General features: G+C 38.2%; 1 protein-coding gene across 2 annotated transcripts in view; it reads right to left on the minus strand.

Annotated features, from left to right (window-relative positions):
* Positions 1 to 18,387, minus strand: part of PLEKHA8 (pleckstrin homology domain containing A8) — a 384,133-nt gene that overhangs the window by 191,052 nt on the left and 174,694 nt on the right. The window lies entirely within an intron of this gene.

Consider the following 18,387-nt stretch of genomic DNA (forward strand, 5'->3'; position numbering starts at 1 on the left):
ATATGTAGATAGATCAAGGTTCTTTAGGAACCCAAATGATGGTAGGTTATGGCAGATCAAGTGCAGAGCAGATTGCTGCACGAGGAATTTAGTATACGTAGCAAGTTGTCAAACCTGTTTCGCCTTTTACGTAGGGAAGACCAACAGGTCTCTGCGTGAAAGGATTAGGGACCATTCCTACTGTTTTTTGAGATCTGATACGTACAGTGCCATTGCTAAACATAGGATTCAGAATGAGAATCATGATTTCTTATTTCAAGTACTACAAGTAATGCCTATTAGGATCAGGGGTGGTGACCTTGTCAATTCCACTGAGTTAGCAGAATCCGAATGGATTCTGAGATTGGCTGCTCACCTTGGACGAGGTCTAAATGACTTCGTACCACTTAAGCCTATTTTGAAAACTAGGTCCATTAAAAACTAGGTTTATTAACAAGTAGGCTATGGAATATTGGATCCATTAAATGAATCATGAATGGTTCTTGGACACTCATCATTATTACATTTATGAATATATATTTTTCACTTTTATCATATGTTTTATGTACATTATTGTTTGTTAAGAATTTTTTAAAAGACAGCATAAGTGGTTAGGATACATTCATGTTGTATGTTAGCACTCTTTTATACACATTTTTATAAAAGTGACAGGACATGATGTAATGTTAATGTTCATGTTTTAGGAAGTGACGTCTTGTTTTTAATGATATAAAACAGAATTGATGAATTTAAATGCATAACGTCTGAAGAAGAGGGTTACCTCGATAGCGCTAACGTTTCTGTTTCTGTGAATAAACGCTGCTTGCTTTACGTGAATGCTTTTTGCTGCTCTCTGCTGGAATTGTTTATAAGGTCATCACGCTACATCCACTTGGGTTTTGTTTTTGAGAAAATATATATATATATATATATATATATATATATATATAGATATATGATTTTATATACATATATATATATATATATATATATATATAGATATATGAATATATATATATATACATATATATATATATATATATATATATATATATATATATATATATATATATATATATATATATATATATGATTTTATATATATATCTATCTATATATATATATATATAAATAAATGATTTTATATATATATATATATATATATATATATATATATATATAAATGATTTTATATATATATATATATTATCAATATATATGATTATATAAATATATATATATAAATATATATATATATATATATATATATGAATATATATGAATATATATATATATATATGTATATATGAATATATATGAATATATATGAATATATATATGTGATTATATATATATATATATATATATATATATATGATTTTATAATCTATATGATTATATATATATATATATATATATATATATATATATATATATATATATATATATATATATATATATATATATATATATATATATATATATATATATATATATATATATATATATATATATATATGATTTTATATATATATATATATATATATATATATATATATATATATGATTTTATATATATATATATATATATATATATATATATATATATATATCTTTTTATATATATATATATATATATATATATATATATATATATATATATGATTTTATATATATATATATATATATATATATATGATTTTATATATATATGATTTTATATATATATATATATATATATGATTTTATATATATATATATATATATATGATTTTATATATATATATATATATATATATATATATATGATTTTATATATATATATATATATATATATATATATATATGATTTTATATATATATATATATATATATATATATATATATATGTGATTTTATATCAAAGGTGGAAGGAGCTGATGCCACTCAGTCGTGGATATAGATAAAGTGGACAGAATAATCCCAAATGCTTGTTGTCAAAAGTAAAGTCCAAAATAGAAATCTATATAACAAACTGTAAATAAAGTCGTTCTGGAGGCCCGTCTCAGCAGATAAAGCCAACAATCAAATATCAAAAAACAGGTTTATTATGAGCGCTTTCGCGGTATGTAACACCGCTTCTTCAGATAAGTTAAAAACAATGATTAAAACAGATTTATACAAAACAGTATCCATCATGACCCAATCATACTGCATTAACAAATTCAAATACAGCCAATAAAACAAATCGTACAAGAACGCGTAATCATCAAGCCCTGAACCATTACCACAATTAGCGTTGTTCAGCGTATATGGCAATATACTCTAAAATAATTCAAGAATAATAGAAAATAATGAGAACCTGCTTCAAATCGAGCAGCTTCAAACAATTTAAAAGGCTTTATATAAATGTCGCCATGTTCCTATTTAAAAGCAGAATATTGTTCTGACGACTAACACCGTTTGAGCAATACCGAGGTAATGTACAATGCTTTTAACCTCACCTGCATAATGCCAAATGCGCTTATGTAGCACAAGCTCATTTAAGATCAAATAACGCTAGACATACCTCCAAGTAAAAACAAATATATAATCTGTTAAGTACTGATTATAAAAACAAATATGCAACTAGTAACAACGGACGTAGTCATAAAGAAAAACAACGATCCCTTACCATTGTCCAGATAATTCTATAAACTGGAAGTCTTTTGCTTAAAACATATTTCAGTCCAAAAGTTTACTCAAATATCCCTGGTATTACACACTATATTAGAAAACATTATTGAAAGGTTCTGAGTTGTGTCTAAGACCTTACGTGGCGTACAACCAAGGACACTTAAAGCGCATGCGTGCGCTAAAGTATAACTCGGAGATACCTAAATAGTCACGCCTTACTGAATGCGGAATGAATTGTGTAAGTAATTGATGCTCAATAATGAAAATTTTAACAACAAAGTGGAAATCAAGGTTCAGATATCACACAAAAGTGGAACAAGACTAAATACAACTAGCTCGTACGACATAAAAAACTTAATAGTTGCTATCTTGTTCCCAATAAATAGCCAAGTGTCCCCAATTTGTATAAATCCCACATGAGGTACACAAAAAACTGTAATATTAAAAGCATACTCTGAAAATGAAAAAACCAACATGCACTTACATGTGCGAGATATAAAAAACAAGTAGGTATGTGTGCTGTGATGTGGCATAAATATATAAGTGCTTGAAAAATGGCATGGTATAATGACAGGAAGGATGGAAACTAAACTAAAATGTATCTATATAGAGGGGACAAGACTAACGCTCAATTTATGGATATTCATAAGGTCCAAAAATATCCTAAAAACAACAAAATAAGAATATATATGCATAAGACATAGAAAACAAAATAAGATAAAAATGTGACACAATGATATGTAAAATCTAACTACTATGCATATGTCAACGTAAGCTTCTCCCTTTGAGGTGGGGTTTAAGGGAAACCATTTCATTCATACCCCTTCCCCTGTGTGCTCCCAATCTCAGAATCCAGCGTAGTTCTGCCTCCTCTGTTCTATTTATAATGTCTCCCATCCTAGGGGATGGATACTCATGATGTAATACCTGAAACCAAAACTCATGGGTAGAGTCTGTGGTAAGAATGTGCTTTGCCAAGGCGCTGCTGTCATCATTTCTGGTCACGCAATAGTAGTGGTCTCTGATTCGTTCACGCAGGGAACGATTCGATTTGCCCACATAATAACAAAAGCATTTAACACAGTGTGCCACATATACTATGTTCCTGCTATTGCAGTTTGTATCCACTCTTATGTCCCATAGTCTCCCGCTGTCCGGGTGCTTAAAATAATGTGATGTATCAATGTATTGGCACTGTGGACACTTATCACATTTCATAGTTCTCTCTAATCCTGTTCGAGCTGGAAAAAATGGGACTCAGACCCCGAGTTGTGACAAAGAGTCTGTTTCAGGTTGGGCATATTGCTGAAAACGAACCTGGGACACATACCAACTATTTCTTTGGTTCTTTCTTCAACCATTAGAATATTCCAATTATTCCTGATTGCTCGTGTAAGGATATTGGTATTGCCACTGAAGGGTAACACAACTGGTTCAATGCTGGATCTAACATTGTTCCCCATATTTGTTTTTGCAGCAGCTGAGAAGTATGGTTGTGCTCTGTTCATCCGAAGGGATCTCATGTTGTCATAAACCGAATGAACTTCATTTTCATGGTAACCCCGAGTAACTAAACCATCTTTCAATTGTGCTAATTCTACAGCGAAATCTTGATCCTTGCTCGACAGTCTAGATAGCCGCATGGCCTGTCCTTTAATTATGTTACCAAAGATGTGAGGACTATGCATACTTGTTCTATATAAATAGGAAGGCTGATAACATGCCTTTCTGTGTACAGATGTCATTATGCGGCCTTCTTCTCTAGACACATTCACATCTAGGTAATCAATATTTTGGAGCGAATAACTCATTGTAAATTCAATAAAAGAACTGGCATTATTGAGTGTGGTGTGAAAATCCTGCAACAATTCAATTGACCCCTCCCAGATGAAAAAGAGGTCATCCACAAACCTTTTGTAATATCTAATGTGTGGGTCACCAATTATATATCTGGTTTCAAATTCTGCCATCACCAAATTGGCGTAGCTATTGGCATATATGTGTATATATATATATATATATATATATATATATATATACACACATATATATATATATATATATATACATATATATATATATATATATATATATATATACACACATATATATATATATATATATATATATATATATATATATATATATATATATATATACATGCATATATATATATATATATATATATATATATATATATATATATATATATATATATATGCATGTGTATATATATATATATATATATATATATATATATATATATATATATATATATATAATCTGTATGTGTGTATATATATATATATATATATATCTGTACGTGTATATATATATATATATATATATATATATATATAAAATAGTTGTGTAAAATCTTAATATAATCGTAGATGTCCTTCTCTTTTATGTTGTGATATTCTTTCCATATGGGAGAGCCTCTGCCCAAACAACCCGATGTGCAACCAGCATACAATAGGTTTTAGCTACCGCAGGTACATGGGACGTTGCACGTATGGCCTGGCAAATGCCAGGCATAAAAAGACATCCACACGTACAACCCTCAATACTGACATGCGTCAGGAGGAACACCAGTTCATGGAAAGAAAATTAACTGCCATCGAATGAAAAAACAAGGTATATATGGGAACGAGGGAGGAATACAATATTGCAACAGAGACGAGAAGGAGATACATGGTTGTGTTAAGATTTTACACAACTATTCTGTGTCCTTCTGTTCAATGTTGCAGTACTCTTTACATATAGTGGAATACAAAAGCTTGGTAAGAACCCTGTAAGGAAAAAGGGACAGAGGAGCTTTATACAAAGCCATGGAAAATGGCTCTGGCAAACCCAGCCCTAGAATTAGAAACACTATCCAGGCAGCTTGTAGTGTTTGGTGAAGGTATGAACACAAGACCAAGTAGCAGTCTCTAAAATGGTGTTAGTATCTAAGCCTTTAAAGAATTTACCAGAGGAAGCCACAGACAAAGTAGAGGGAGCCTTAAGAGGAACAGGAAGACTTTTACCATGAAACACAAAACAAAATTGACTTAGAAATCCAAGAAGAAATTGTCTGTTTGGAAGAGGCAAACCTAGAGCCCTGGGATGAACAGAAACAAACAGTTCATCAGACTTTGATAGCTTTCATTTTATCCAAATAAATGCACATCCGCGGTGTGCAAGATCCTCTCACTGGAGGACTGAGAAGGAAAGAAAGTGAGCAATTGAACAGATTAAGACAACTCATTCACCACCTTAGGCAGAAAGGAATGATTAGTACACTAACATACCATATCCTTATGAAAAACAAGAAAAGGTGTAGAAGCCATCAAGGCTAGAACCTCAGAAACCCTCCTAGTAGAGGTTAAAGCCAGCAGAAGAACGGTTTTCCAGGTACAAAACTTAAAGGAAGCTGAAGTTGCAGGTTAAAAAGGGGCTAACTGGAAGCCAAAGGTAGAGTCAATGGTAGACAGGCAGAAATGGCTGACAAGTGAACTTTCACTGAAGAATAAGCCAAAAGTACAGTTGTGTACACTTACCATAAATGTAGATGTTTGAGTGTATTCACTGTTGCAGTCATCACATTTAGGTTATCTGCCTGCAGGTAGTCCTCAGTCAGCCTGAATACCAGAGTCTTGGGATTTCTGCGTCGGATGCTGTTGCTTCCTCCATGACGTCAGGTCGTCAGGGGTATAAAGCATGCAGCCGACACCATTACATCAGTTTATCTTGCCCCAGATGTCAGGAGACCCACAAAGTACAGTTGTGTACCTACCGTAAATGTAGATGTTCGAGTGTGTTCACTGTTGCGGTCATTACTGTTGGGTTATCCTGCTGGCAGGCTACCAGCAGTCGGCCTGAATTCCAAAGACTTGGTCCGGCGTCGGTTGCTGTCGCCTCTTCCCTGACATCAGTGCGCCAGTGGTATAAAAGATGCAGCCGACGCCATTTTCTTCAGTTTTTCTTGTCCCAGATGTCAGGTGCCCCCAAAAGGGTATGCTAAAAATTATGCCAATAAACATGCATGCTCTAAGGTAAACATTTCCTTCATCTACAAGCAAATACACCACATAGGTTGTATAGAATAGAAAAGTAGAGATAAGACCCAGCAAAAGAAAGGGGATGGTGGGAGGGTAACCTGGACTGCAACAGTGAATACACTCTAACATCTACATTTATGTAAGTACACAACTGTAATATGTTCATCGTGTTTCACTGTTGCAGTCATTACTGTTGGGATGAATCCCAAAGCTGAGGATGGGTGGCTGGGGCTAAATAGGATTAGGAGAGGCTATGAGGCCCTGCAGAAATGCAGTGGCAAAGCCTGCTCTGGATTTAGAGTAGAGAGGTAAGTGGTAGTGTTTTGTAAAAGTGTGCACTGAACTCCAAGTTGCAGCCTCTAAAATGTCCTTGGTTGGTACTCCTCTGAGAAAGGCTGATTAAGTGGCTGCTGCTCTGGTTGAATGTGGCCTAATGCCCTTAGGCACTGATTTGCCATGTTGTGAATAGCAGAAATGAATGCAATGGCCTATCCATTTTGAAATAGTCTGTTTTGAGATAGCCTTTCCTTGTGATCCTGCAGCATATGCCACTAAAAGTTGCTCAGTCTTTCTGAGAGATTTAGTTATGTCCAAGTAGAAGCGTAGCTGTCTGTGTATGTGTATTCTTCAGCATCAGAATCCTCATAGGGAGGAAGAGAGAATTCCTGTTCAGAAGAGGAGTCAGAGGAAATGGAAACCTGATCTGAAGATTCATACTCTGTCTCTTGCCTAGGCCTCTTATCAGGAGGGGGATGGGAACACCTGATCAAAGTAATTAGGTCTTCGGCCATTTTATGCATCTGTTTTTAAGGCATGGAGGCCTGTCCATGGGCTTGCTGCTCTTGTTTCTTTGTCTTTAGTGGTGCTTTAGTCTTTGTCTTTGAAGCTGTAGTCAGTTTTACATACAACTGTGAAGGCCTGAAAACACCCTCAGAAGCCGATGCCTGCTCAGCGGCTCTGGACCCATCTGAGGGAATATTTTCCAAGTATCCAATACCTTGAGTTTCCAGCAGCCTAGTCTGCTCCACGTGGGAGTCAGACGCAGCCTGCAGCTCTGAGGTAGTGGGCGTCAGGGGCTGCGAAAGCACCTCATGAGATCCGGCGACTGGCTTAGAAGCCTCGTCGTCAATTTTGGACCTGGGATGCCTGTCCATTTCCTTACCTTTCTTGTGAATTGCGGTAGTCGGATGGCTATTTGACGACATTGTGTAATTAAATCTTCAGCCAAAGTAATAAAATGCAAAATCGTACCGACGCTTAATAGTGCGTTGGTTAAATCTAGCACAAAACCTGCAATTAGCAACATCGTGATCAGGGCCTAGGAAAGGAATACAATAAGAATGGAAGTCCTTATGAGGTATTTGCTTTCCACAAGAAATACAATTATTAACTTTTTCTGACATCGGTCTGGAGTAAGAAAAAAAAGTTTCCCCAACGGGGTACTTAGCTTTAAATGAAGACTTCGGATCTGAAATTCGAACACGAAAATCTCAGGAGTTGGCCGACCGGCACTTGCGAACTGCTTCTGCTTCGGGCACGGCAAGAAAGACAGAAGAAAATGGCGTCGGCTGCATTTTTTTATACCCCTGGCACACTGACGTCAGGGAAGAGGTGACAGCAACTGACGCCGGACCAAGACTTTGGAATTCAGGCCGACTGCGGGTAGCCTGCCAGCAGGATAACCTAACAGTAATGACTGCAACAGTGAAACACAATGAACATCAGGAAGCAATTACATGGTGTGGAACACCCCCAGTAGAAAGTAAATACCAATGTTGTAAGATATGGTCAAACAAAGAAGAATAGGTAGAAGTATAGCATTTCTGTTACGTAATCTGGTATATGAGGTACGCTGGGCACAGTTGTGTGCATTCCTTGAGACTGCCTCCAAGAACAGTATCTTTTCCACTTTTCTGAATAGGATTTTCTAGTACTAGGCCTCCTTGCCTCAAGGATGACATCCATCACCTGTTTACTGAGGGTTGCTGGTGATGAGGTAAGGGGATGAGAGCCAGACTGCTAGGTTCAGGGTTTGTAGCTGAGGATGCAAAATGTGACCCTCCTGCTGGGACAGCAGAGAGGGGGTCTGAGGCAGGTGCCATGGTGGCAGTACTGTCAGACTGTACAAAAGTGGGTACCAGTGCTGACGTGGCCAGTCTGGTGCAATCAGGATTGTCCTTGGTTTGTCCTGTTTGATCTTTAATAGAAGTTTCGAGAGGAGGGCAGAGGGGGAAAGGCATAGAATGAGAGGTTTTCCCATGTAAAGGAAAGAGCATCCACTTTCCATGCTTGGCTGTGGGGAATTCTGATGCAATATTTGCTCAATTGATAGTTCTTAGGGGAAGCGAAGAGGTCCAACTCTGGTGCCCCCCACTTGTGAATCAGAAGCTTGAATGATTTGGGTTCCAGTTTCAACTAGTATGGGTCCATTAGATTTCTGCTCAAGTCATCTGCCAGTTAATTTAGTTTGCCTGGCAGGAATTGAGCTTGCAGGTGCACTTGATTGCTCAAGGCTGTGTTCCACAGAGCCATGGCTAACCTGCAGAGTGGGTAGGAATGGGTTCCCCCCTGCTTGTTTATGGACCACATAACTGTGGTGTTGTCTGTCTTTATCAATAGTTGCCCTGAAAGAATAAGGCCTTTGAAGGCTGTCAGAGCATTCTGTACAGCTAACATTTTTTTGATTGATATGCAGGTGCATTTGCTTTGGGCTCCATTTGCCTTGAATACATTGCCCTGCCATGTGAGCCCCCCATGCATAGTCTAAGGAGTCTGTTAGGATTTGGGTGGCAGGAGGTTGAGTGAAAGGGAGTCCTTTGTTGTGGTAGCAGGCCTCTGCCCACCAAAGGAACTCTGCACTTAGGCAAGGAATGATAGGAGTCATTGTTTCCAGGTCCTGAGAATGTTGACACCAGAGACTTTTTAAATACTATTGATGTTTCCTCATATGCGGTCTTGCATATGGAATTAGTAGAATGCAAGAGGTCATGAACCCCTAGGACTTGCAGAATTTTTCTTGCAGATATCTGGGTTTTGGTGGCCAGTAGATTGAAGTAGTTTGTCAAACAAATTTGTTTTTCTGGAGTGAGGAATGCCATCTGGGAAGTTGTGTTCAAGCTTGCTCCCAGGAATACAATCTATGTACCTTGGTACCTGATGTGATTTCTTTTCGTTGATGGTGTACCCCAGTGAAGTTAGAGGTCTCTTTACAAATGTTAGGTGCTGGAGTAACAATTCCTGACTGTCCGCCTGAATCAGGCAATCGTCCAAGTATGGGTAAATTTGAATTTTTCTCTGCCTGCAATATGCAATGGCTGGAGCTAGGCATTTTGTGAATACCCTGGGCGCAGTACATAAGCCAAAGGGAAGTGCAGAGAACTGATAGTGCATACAGCCTGCTCTGAAACTTAGATATTTCCTGCAAGATTCCCTTATGGTGATGTGCAGATAAGCTTCTTTTAAGTCTAGGGTGGCTAGCCAGGAGTCCTTGGCTAGCAAAGGAAGCAGCTGTTGGAGTAAGCATTTCGAACCTTGGGACCACCAGGAAGGTGTTGAGAATAGACAGATCCAGGATAGGGTGCCAAGAGTTTTCTTTTCTGGGTACCAGAAACAGTCTGGAGTAAAAACCTTGTCCCCTTTGCTATGCTGGGACAGGTTGAATAGCCTTGATACTAAGAAGAGAAAGTACTTGCTTTTGGGCCTCTGCCCACTGGTTTGGGGGGAGGTCTGGCCATCAGCTTGGGGTTTGGCAGTGAGTGGAAGTAGAATTTGTATCCCTGGGATACAATGTTCAAGACAAGTTAGCTAGCAAGTATGGCTGATGCTATCGGCCAAACAAGCTTAGTAGATCCAAAATAAAAGGGGCCAACACCACAAGGACAAAAATAATGTTTTAATTATATCACATTCCAGACTGATTTCGGCAAGTAGCCTTCATCAGTGATATCCAAATACATATTCATTAGTTTAAATACACTCAGTGTCATTTCCTATGAGAAGAAAGTCTTCAAAAACTGCTGGGAAAACAGGTGGCATAGCAGAAGATTCCATTTGTAAAAGGTCAGAATTTTTTTTGCACTTCTGAGACCTGAGAGCAGTCTCATTTAAAATAATTATCTCATTTTGTTAATGGTTTCTCCAAAAGAAATCTCTTCCACTGGGAAATCTGCACCAATGGATGCCTCCTCTGGGGAAGCATATTCTAAAGGGGATGTAATTTGTGTAGAGTATGCCAAGGAATTATCTCCTCACATGAAAAGTCAGACAACTCCTATTCCTTAACCCTCCTAACAGGAGAAGTGAAAGAGGGATAAGAAACAGCAGTGGAAGGCTTACGAGCCATCAAAGCCTTAATCAACTCCTGAGAGAATGTATCCCAATCAGACTGTGGAGAAGGGGCCTGAGAATGCTTGTTTTTTTCTTAACATGCATTTCGGCATGATGACCAGTACAAGAACCTGATGTAGGCCTGGCTTCAGAGACCAACACCGGGATCTGTTCCTTAGCTGGAGTAAGAGTTATGTCCCTGGACCCTTATAGCACTATAAGCCGCAATTTCCCTTGTCCATCCGAAACAGACATTTGCACTGCCTCTGAGGATGTGCCAAGGTCGGACACTTTAACAGCTTCCGAGGTGGTGCCCACTGAAGAACCAGACCTAATGTCTGAACATAACTCTCGGTCTTCACGAACCTCAAGGGATATATCAGCAGATAGAAGAGCAGCAGCAGAGGATTCAGGCCTAAGTTTACTGACCTTCCTCTTCTAAATTGGCTCGGCTGAAGACCCACAGAACCCTCCATAATGTCCTTAGCCAATCTTTTTAATCATTGATTCTCTAAGATTCAAAGATGAAAGTCGGCTTCGTAATGTCTTTAGGACAAAGGCCTGACAAATGGAGCAAGAGGGATGGTCGTGATTTGGGCCTAGACAGAAGAAAAAGATTGTAGCCACCTTTATGTGGAATTTGCCTTCCACACCTACACTTGCCCTTCCTGGACAACATGAAATAAATAAAGAAGGCTGTAAGCAGAGAAATAAATCCCCAAAGGGGCACTTATCTGAAAGCAAGCAGCAACTAATGGAATCTGGCAAAAGACTGATGTATGAATCAAGCATTCCTAATGGTGGCAGAAAAGCTCTGGGGATTGTACGTACAGACATCCTTTTATGGCTGATGTTTGCCAGGCTATACATGCATTGTCCCATGTACCTGCAGTAGCTAAAAGCTGTTGTATGCTGGCCGGATGTCAGGTCACTCGGACAGAGGATCTCTTATATCTAAAGAATACTACAAAACTGAATAGAAGAACATTATATACAGATATAGATAGACAGATAATAGATACAGATATATACATATAGATTACATAGATCAGATATGCATAAAGATATAGAGATTTATAGATATAACAAATATATGAAGGACACCCAATAAAAAACAAGGTAACAAAGACAAATTGAACCACAACCTTGTTAACAAAACTTTGAGATACCACTGAATTCAATAAAAACCTGAGACTTCTTTAGCACTTTCGGCTTTCATTCCTTTTAATTAACGGAACTTCAGAAAAACACAGTCAAAAACTACACAATTTAAAATTGCCTTCCTAATATGACGTATATTAAAATCAACCAATGAAATACAAAATCAGTCACATGTCTAAACAAATCAGCTTAGCAAAAATCAACTTCTTAAAAGTTTTCCATCCTTTCCACTAATATCCATGGTATGCCTGAAGATTCTGAAGGAATTCCCCAAGATCATTGTGGTGGCTCCCTTATGACCCAAGCAACATTGATTTTCCTTCCTTTTGGAAATGGCCAGTACCAATTAGCACAAGCTTCCGCACAGACTGGATATAATCACACAAGAACAGGAGTGTTTGATATACCCCAACCCCAACCAATTCAACTGACTGCTTGGATGATGAGGTCTTAATTCCCTTTAGGCAACTTTTTACTGAGGATATGCAGCAGGTACTAATGGATGCAAGAAAGCCTGCTGCTAGAAAATCTTATTAGCAAATGGAAAAGGTTTACTAGTTGGTGCCAACAACATAATCAGAACCCATTCAAGGCTAGTGTTTTTCTGCTTTTAGAATATTTGAGTGAATTACTATAATTTTTCCTTCTTTATTCCTCCGTTAAGGTTCATTTATCAATTATTTCAGCATGTCTGCCCATGGATCCTCCTCTTTTAATGTCAGTTGAATTGGTTGCGGTCAGGGTGCAACACCCCTGTTCTTGTGTGACTAGATCCAGTCTGAGGAAGCTTGTGCTAAATGTCGCTGGAAATTTCCAAAAGAAGGGGAAAATCACTGTTGCTTTGGTCAGAAGGGAGCCATCACAATGATCGTGGGGGATTCCTTCAGAATCTTCAGAAGTACCCAGGATATCAGTGGAAAGGATGGAAAATCATACAGGAACATTCCTGTCCAAGGAAAGGAAAAGGCATTTGTCTTCCAGACCTTCTTGCATGGAGTCCTGGAGAAGAATTTTGTCAGCTGACTGTGCGGAAAGGAAGCAAGAGGTCTACCTGAACTCCCCACAGATGGATCAAATCTTGGAAGATCTCTGATCTATTTTTCATTTGTAAAGGTCTGGCTTTGTCTTGCTCAGCTGGTCTGCCACACAATTTGCCTGTAGAGCGAGACTGTGCTATGAAGCTATATCCCAAGGTAAGATAGCTAATCTGCAAAGGGAATAAGACATGGCTCCCCTTTGTGTGTTGATGTACCACAGAACTGTGGTATTGTATGAAATTACCAAAGAGGATTCAGACAGTTGACAGCCTTCATCATGGCAAGCATCTCTTATATGTATGAGCTTGCATCTGTTCCTAGTGTTCCACACACCTTGCACTTTTATCCCTCTTGAAACTGCTCATCAAGCAAAGTTTGAGGAGTCTGTGGTGACTGACTGCTTTGGAGTGGGAAGCGGGGGGTGGGGGGAGGACCCACCTGGATTTAGAGATATTTGCTGTCTCCACCAAATGATTTCTATTCTAACAAACCCCAGAACTTGGATCTGAAAAGATAATGGGTATCGGTGCTAGGACTAAAATTACTTCAGATATCCTTGCATCGTTGAAATGTGGAGTTTTGCTAGGGGTATCATGAGAATCAGATGCCACAGGACTAAAATTCCTGAGGTATTCCCTCACAGTGACTGAAGCCTGAGTGGAAAACCTTAGAAATAGATATGTTTATAAATCTATTTTTTCCCTGTGGAAAAAAGTTCTTAACAGAGGTGTCTAACACAATCCTGTGTGACAGAGACAAAAGACTTTTGAAAGTTCTCTTGGAATACCAGCTTGTGTAGATGATCTCTCCTGACATTTTGAAAAAGATTCTGCAAAGATAAGCAAGTCATCACAATATGGAGAAATGTGGATACCCCATAGCCTGCAATGAGCTATAACTGGAACTTAATACTATGGGAACTCGTGGTGCAGTGGATAGCAGAATTTACTCCAAATACCATCTGTAACCTAGATGAATGATATTCAGAGCCCATTTGTCTGACACTATGTGTGACCAAGGAAAGTGGAGATTCAGATTTTCTGAAAGGGAAAAGGGACTGCCGGGGTAGGATGGAGGAACAAGGTCCCTTAAATAGTCAATTTGACTTGTGTGACTGTCTTTGGTGTGTGTGGGGGGTCCTATATTTTTTGGAACCCTCTTCTCATTTCTTTTTAAATATCTGTTTACCACCATTTTGCAGATGCAGTTTATTTTGTTTCTTGCCAAAACTCGATGGGGGGGTTAGAGAATTCCTTAGAAAATCAGGAAATTAGTGCGGAAAAAGATGAGATTCCCTGAGTCAGCTTGCCCCTATCAGACCTTACCTCTGCAGAGGGACCAAAAACTAAAACCTCTATCCAAAGGAGAACTCAAAATCTCTTTTTCACAACAGCTGGGAGGTTGAGTACTCAACCAGGGAAACCTAAGAGTAGCAGTGGCCACAGCCCTGGAAGTAGTATCAGAGTCATATACACAGCTTAAACAATGAGTTGTGACCTATAAACTGGAAGAAACTAAACCATTTCAAGGAGATTTTTACAAACAAGTAGAAACTTGCAAAACATTTTCTCATACTTTCACAATTAGAATAAGCATACAAGTCTGGCAATTCAAAATTTTGAAAATCAAAGTTTCAGAAGCATATATTTTTCCCCTACACTTATCAATTGGTTTTCCCATCCCTGTCAGAAAGTGCAGGGTTGGAATTAAATAAATGTTAAGTAGCAGTAGGATTAACTTCAGTAGACCATAGCTGTTGGGTTAGGTTTGAGAAGAGTGTATAAACGCTTAAACATTGAGGAACTTTATAATCTACCTGCCTTTTTGTGAACAGCAGACCAACTATCAGGAAAACTGTAGGCAATGACACATCCTTCAAAGCTAATGGCACTTGAGGAATGGGTGATTTTGGAAATTCCATCTGTGATGCTCAAAGTGTTTTCTGAGGGACTGAGAAACCTCAGTGTTCTCCCACTGAAAACACTGGCACATTCTGGAAATAAGGAACGCAAACCAGCAAAACAAGATGGTAGTAAATAAACTGCAGTTCGCAAAGTCAGGTTTTTACATTCTGGAAACAGTTTCAAAGAAGAAATCCCCACAGGGAGAATCATACACACTGCTATTCTAGGAGTCTGAATCAGAAATCTGAGGAGAAAATACAGCATATGTCCCTTCATCTTCCTGTCCAGATTCAAAACATTGAATCTCTTCAGGAAAAGAAGCATCCCTCTTTCTTTTGCCAGAACCTACCTGATAAGAAAGGTCAACAGCCTGAATCCTGAGCCAGATTTAGTAACCTACTCCTGTCTCGAGAAATTTGAGGGAAAATAGATAGATATTTAGATTTCGGTTTCCTTTTGGCAGGAAATACTGGGGCCAACAGAGTTCTTAAAGGCAGCAGCAGCTTCCCCAGTGATGGGCACAACATTATGACTAAACAAGGAAACCTTCTCTGTTTCCCCTCCCTTGCCTACTCAGGAGACCCCAACATTAGCAGAGGAAGTGACTAACTTCTGGTTCATAGTGGCTGTAGGTAAAACACTAGAGGGTGGGACGTAAAAGATAAGAGATCTGAGGAACCAGCTTTGGCCACAACAGAGTCATCCACTTGCTGCTCAGGCAAATTTCTAACCTGCTGTGATAGCAAAGGTTGTTTAAGTTTTTCTTTTTGTGGCTGGAAGAAAGACTGACCATGGGACTGGTAGTTTGTTCCATGATCAAGCCGAAAAAATGCTTTACTCCTGGGGAAAACAATCAGCATAAGCCAGTAAAAATTTAAAGCTGTTGAAAGTCACTTTTTTGTGAGAACACACACACACACACAGCAAAAAGCACTTTAATATCGCTCTCTATTGAAATGTCAGAATTCAAAATACAGTGTGTTGACAAGCTGAAAAAAAAAAAAAAAAAAAACAGGGATACGCCAACTCAGCGATAGCCATACCTTGGAGAAAAGGAAATATTCTGAGATATGGCATCTCAGTGCAACTCCATGCTTTCAGCTATTCATTTTGGGACTTGTGCTAGCAGGTCCAGACATTTCAAATGGTCACCCTTTAATACACTTTGCCAGTCCCAAAAAGTAAAATTAACCCCATTTCTGCACAGGAAAAAAATGTTTAACTACTTTTAAACTGACAGGAAAAAAATAGGCCCCTGTTTAAAGTACAGTTAAGTCTCATGACAGTCCATTAAACCACAAACTCCTATTTAGGAACATTATTTTTAAGCTTGGAAAGTACATTAAAACTATACATTTTTTATGTGGAAGGTTTTTCCTCAGAGGGAACTTATCTGCCCAGCAAAGAGAGAGCACAAGCAAACAGACTATCCCCGAAAGCCCACGGAGGAGAGCTCTCCAATGGCAGGAAAGCACTGGAGGGCTTGGCACTCAAACCTCTCTTTCAGGAAGCTCAGCTCGAGCTGCCTAATGGTGTGGATGCGTGTAAGATGTCCTGAAGCTCTGGAAGCTGCCCAGCTGTTATGTCATTGGCAGGATACAACCCAAATAGCTATCAATATGATGAAAGATCAAAAAAATATGCAGCTCTTAAAAGGCATTTTGCTGGGCATTCTAACCAGCCCCAACATGCTGGGTTACATCCTTAAGATAGGTATGCAATGGTGCCACAATGAAGTCATCCCCAACCATGAGGAAACACTTCTCATGGTCCTCTTACCCACCACTCTGCAAACATTATGGCTCTGGTTTCACCATTAAATGGCATGACTCAGATGTGTCACAGCATGACCCCAAACCTTCCCCTGAGATGGGTAAGCAGGAACTGACTCACCATTTCTCACTGGCCCTCCAGACCTAGGTGTCTTCTTGAACCTGGGCCATTTAGGTGACAGTTCGTCGCTCTCTAGCATAGAGCCAACAATTAAATGAGCTTCAAAAGACCAAATCAATCAGAACATTTTCCTTGCTGAAATGTTGGAAAACCTCAAAATTCCTACAACTTCTTTCAGGGATGATCTGAAAGTACTGTCTAGATAGGAGTTACATAATCAGTCAACTATTAGGATCTATATTGCTTCGTCGAAGTTTCAAAACTTCAAAACTGATATGGTCGGCACCATATCATCGAAGTTTTGAAACATCAAACGTTTTAATGGAAATCTCTGTAAGGGAAGATTTCCCTTTACTACACTGCAGTGCAATCTCAGAGTTGGTATACTTAAGTAGTGGGGGTGAGGGGTGTGGGGGGGTGCAGATGGGCTTGCCCACTGCTTGAAACGTTTAGGTAAGTTATTTTCTTGTTTTTTTTTTTTTTACATATTCGAAGTTTCAAAACAGCGATGATATGGTCTCGACCATATCAGATTTGATGTTCTGAAGCTTTGATTATGTGATATAGATGCAACTATTAGGCAGTGAATGAGACAATCACTGAATTCAGGGAGTTGTAGCCTTAATTTTCTGTGCTAAATTGTCAGCTAGTAATATAACAGACAGTAAATATCATGGTACAACTAAACTCTACATGAAAAACAGATTTGATTGGCACATTACTGTTGTAACGTCCGGCTAATATCCCACAGGACTGCCACCAATAATGTGAAGTCTCCCACTAAAAACCCAGGTCGGTAATTAAGGAGCCTCAATCCTCACCACTGACTCCAGTGTGGGAGCATCACTGAAAACACCAGAGCACACAAGAGTAAAATTCCACAATTTCCCTTAATAGCACAAGAGGAAGACGCTCTATTTTTCTAGGACTGGACTATATACCACTGTCCACCCAAATGTAATCCCTTATCATAGAGCAATATGTTCCAGTTTAAGACCTCTGACTCACACTCAAAATAAATTCTAATCTCACACACTCAAACACTTTTGGGAAGCATGACACAGATTTCCAACTGTGTCTCCTCCCCAATACAAATGGTAAACAATGCCACCAGAGTTAGGTCTACATGCCCTTCAAAGGGTGATCAATTATTAAAAATTAAATATGAAAATAAATTATAGCCATGACCTGAAGCAGCCAGATATTCGAGGTGACCTGAGGAGAATCAAACAGTTACAAACACTCTCTAATTTCTCTCTCTCTATATATATAATATAATATATATATATATATATATATATATATATATATATATATATATAAACAATAACTGTCCAGTCACAATGTGAAGTAATGAAAAACATGTAATAAGTAACATGATTACAAAAA

This window comes from Protopterus annectens, chromosome 3.part1 (assembly GCF_019279795.1).
Source record: "Protopterus annectens isolate FY-2018-M chromosome 3.part1, PAN1.0, whole genome shotgun sequence".
NCBI classification, from domain to species: domain Eukaryota; kingdom Metazoa; phylum Chordata; order Ceratodontiformes; family Protopteridae; genus Protopterus; species Protopterus annectens.